Source organism: Triticum dicoccoides, chromosome 3B (genome assembly GCF_002162155.2).
Source record: "Triticum dicoccoides isolate Atlit2015 ecotype Zavitan chromosome 3B, WEW_v2.0, whole genome shotgun sequence".
NCBI lineage: Eukaryota > Viridiplantae > Streptophyta > Magnoliopsida > Poales > Poaceae > Triticum > Triticum dicoccoides.
The window spans coordinates 130,721,029-130,725,667 of NC_041385.1; positions in this window are offsets into that span (position 1 = coordinate 130,721,029).

Consider the following 4,639-nt stretch of genomic DNA (forward strand, 5'->3'; position numbering starts at 1 on the left):
CAACGTCATCGGTACCAAATGGGTGTTTCGCAACAAGCAAGATGAAGATGGACAAGTAGTTCGCAACAAAGCATGTCTTGTTGCCCAAGGATACACACAAGTCGAAGGTATGGACTATGGTGAGACTTACGCCCCCGTTGCTAGACTTGAGTCCATTCGCATCTTACTTGCCTATGCTAATCATCATGATATTACCTTGTACCAAATGGACATTAAAAGTGATTTTCTAAATGGTGAAATAGAGGAGGAAGTTTATGTTAAGCAACCTCCCGGCTTTGTCAATCCTAAGAAACCCAATCTTGTCTACAAACTTCACAAAGCTCTTTATGGTCTTAAACAAGCTCCTAGAGCTTGGTATAAATGCTTGACCAAGTTCCTTATTGAAAAAGGCTTTGAAATTGGGAAAATTGATTCTACTCTTTTTACTAAAAGGGTTAATGGAGAACTATTTGTGTGCCAAATTTATGTTGATGATATTATATTTGGTTCAACTAACCCTCATTTTAGTGAAAAGTTTGGGAAGCTAATGTCGGAGAAGTTTGAGATGTCTATGATGAGTGAACTCAAATTCTTTCTTGGGTTGCAAATCAAGCAAACTAAGGAAGGTACCTTTGTTTCTCAAACGAAGTACACCAAGGACTTATTCAAGAAGTTCAATATGCAAGAATTCAAAGGTATGTCTACACCCATGCCTACTAGTGGACATAATGACTTGACCAAAGACGGTGAACCGGTTGATCAAAAGGTTTATCGCTCTATGATCGGTTCATTGTTATATCTATGTGCTTCACGTCCCGATATCATGCTAAGTGTGTGCATGTCTGCACGATATCAAGCTGCTCCTAAGGAATGTCATCTTAAGGCCGTGAAAAGGATAGTGAGATACTTAATCCATACACCAAACTTTGGCATTTGGTATCCTAAGAGGGCTTCTTTCGATCTTGTTGGCTATTCCGACTCGGACTATGCCGGAGACAAGGTTGATAGAAAGTCCACTTCGGGTACTTGTCAATTTCTTGGTAGATCTCTTGTGTCTTGGTCCTCCAAGAAACAAAACTCGGTATCCTTATCCACTGCCGAAGCTGAATATATTGCCGCTGGCTCATGTTGTGCTCAATTACTTTGGATGACCCAAACTCTTAAAGATTATGGGATATATGTGAGACATGTTCCATTGCTTTGTGACAATGAAAGTGCTATCAAAATTGGTCATAATCCTGTGCAACATTCTCGAACTAAGCATATTGAAGTTCGTCATCATTTTATACGAAATCATGTTGCTAAGGGTGACATTGATCTTAAGCATGTTCGCACCGAAAAGCAATTAGCGGATATATTCACTAAACCTCTTGATGAGAAAGTGTTTTGCAGGTTAAGAGGAGAATTGAACATCATTGATGCTTCGAACTTGGAGTAGAAACTCCATTGGATACATGCAAGACATGAGCTTATGACTAATCCTTGATATTTCTCTTATGATGAAAATCTTATGTCTTGGATATATGTGTATCTTGCATGTTATCTAACTCATGTAGGTACTTGGTGGAATCAAATTCCATGAGATTGTAATCCACTCATATCTTGAGCAATCTCTACATCACCAAGTCTCTACACCTTGGTGGTTGAAGACAAGGAAGCACGAAACCTCTTAAATATATCCTTTGACAAATTCTATGTTGAGCTTCACGATTGTCATTTTTGGATACACAAGTGCTCTTCCTTCCAAGAACTAACCCATGTAGGTAGATGGACTCAAATTCCAAGTGGTGCTCCAATTCTTGATGAGCTACATCAACCTTGCGCAACCCACACAAGTTCAGCTACATGGACAACACCACCAACCAAGGTATGTTATTCCATCTTAGAGAATCTTTACTCCAAGTCATGAGCTAAAGCAACTCGAAAAGATGTGAATACATAAAGATGCTTAAACGAAAAATGGCAACCCCATTTTGAGCTTAAACGATGAGTATGACCTATGATCAAGTGATCTCACTTGACTCCTAAGTCAATATACTCTAACATAGGTGACTTTGTCGCCGATCATCTCTAGATGAAGTTCTCTTGTTTTCTTGTCTGTGTTTTTGCATTTGTCTCATGCATATTCGTTTCCCCTTTCAAAAAAAAACTTCATCTAGATTTCTTTCTCTGTTTGCTCTGCATTTTCTGCATTCCAATTCATTGCACATCTTTCAGTAAATTCCTTGCAAATCTTTGTGAGATCTTACTAGTCTAGTGAGATGAGGTGACAAGTATTTTCTCTGCAATGAACTCAGTTTCACCAATTTGTTATTTTCGGCGCAACCGAATCCTTTCAGTACGACCGAAGAATACCACTCGGTGCAGGAAAAATAGTTTGCCACATAATCCTGTGTTTCTTCTGATCTAGCTCCACTCAATGAATCTTGTCCTCTACAAGCATCACATTTTTATCATTGCTTTGTTCTATGTCTCAAGGACCAAACCCATTCGACAGATTCCAGAATACCCTTCTTGGAAATTGATGTCAAAGGGGGAGAGAGAGAACATCAAAGCTTATCATTTGAAGAGAGAGAGAGAGCATCAAAGCTTATCACCTTCTTGAGGGAGAGAGATATCATCTCCTAAAGGGGGAGAGAGACCTTCTAGGGGGAGAGACCCTCAAAAGGAGAGAGAGATCTCCAGGGGGAGAGGATACTTAAGTAGAAAGTATTTCTCAAGGATCCCAGATGCTTGGTGTTCAAGAGGAGAGATGTCCACATGTCTTCTTGAGGGGAGAGGCATGTTTATATGATCTGTTGTGCTTATTTGCATTAGCATGCATCAACTCTGATCATCATTCATATCTTTCAGCTCTGTTTTCTTTCAGCTCTGATTTTATGTTCCCTATCTTCTCCCAGTATCCCATGTTAGATTCAGGGGGAGCAAGACATCTAAGGGAAAGAGATCATTTAAATTCATTGCATATCTTTACTCTTGGGGACATGTCTAATTCAATGTGGTACTTAGTACTCACTCTCTACATGTCATCCCAGTCTTGGTATTCTTGTGGTTTCTTCTGTTTGCTCTGGCTAGTAGATGTATCTGTGTTATCTAACCTTGTTTACACAGGTTCATTTCATCCTAAGACAACTCTAGACTACAAGGTAAGTATATGCATCACAATCATGTGTATGAGGAATTCTTGCTGATGTGCATATTGTTTGCAAGGACTCATGAGCATGAAGGTATTTTCTTCAACATTCTTTGCTCTGATGCATATGGCCAAGATACATGTAACACATTGCCTGCTCTATCATGTTTATGCTCTCACATGCTTCTACATTCCATATTCACATGATTGCATACATGTAGGGGGAGCCTGTGTTTGTTACATGTCCTTCCAAAGCTTTTCTTGCTATTCTTTATATCTTTATCTAAAGCTTTGATGTATGTTGCCATCAATTACCAAAAAGGGGGAGATTGAAAGCACAAGTGCTCCCTAGGTGGTTTTGGTAATTAATGTCAACATATCTCTTGTTGGACTAACACTTTTATCTAGCATGTTTCAGATAAGTTCAACATTGGAGTGGCATGGACTAAAGGATTTGGGAATTCCTTCAAGATGCTAAGGACAAAGGATTGTCTCAAGCTTCAAGCTCAAGACTCTTCATTTTATATTTTAGTGGTCCAAGATCACATTGAGTCTATAGGAAAATACAATATTATCAAGGAGGGATGAGGTGTTGCTTAATGAGCCTCTCGCTTCATGTGCTTTGTGATATGCTCCAAAACCCTCAGCTACTTTCCCACTTCCACAAATGACCTAAATCTAAAGCCAAAATTGGTCACACTGATTCTTCCTATCCGGCGCCACCGATTCCAAAAGTCATAGCCACTGCCACAAACCCTAAGCAAATCGGTCTTACCGATAGGGATCTCGGTCTCACTGAGATGGGATTGTAATCTCTCTGTGTATGTCCATTATCAAAATCGGTCTCCCCGAGTTTGAGCAATCGGTACTACCGAGATTACAATGCAAACTCTCTGGATAACTTATTACCAAAATCGGTCCCACCGAGTTTGAGTAATCGGTCACACCGAGTTTGCCTGACCAACTCTCTGGAAAGCTTATTACCAAAATCGGTCTCACCGAGTTTGTGTAATCGGTCTTACTGAGATTACGTTATGCCCTAACCCTAACCGTACCGGTCTCACCGAGTTGCATTTCGGTCCCACCAAAAACCCTAATGGTCACATTATTTGCTAAATCGGTCTGACTGAGTTTAACGATTCGGTCCCACCGAGTTTGGTAGATTGTGTGTAACGGTTAGATTTTGTGTGGAGGCTATATATACCCCTCCACCTCCTCTTCACTCGTGGAGAGAGCCATCAGAACGAACCTACACTTCCAACTTACTATTTCTGAGAGAGAACCACCTACTCATGTGTTGAGACCAAGATATTCCATTCCTACCATATGAATCTTGATCTCTAGCCTTCCCAAGTTGCTTTCCACTCAAATCTTCTTTCCACCAGATCCAAAACCTATGAGAGAGAGTTGAATGTTGGGGAGACTATCATTTGAAGCACAAGAGCAAGGAGTTCATCATCAACGCACCATTTGTTACTTCTTGGAGAGTGGTGTCTCCTAGATTGGCTAGGTGTCACTTGGGAGCCT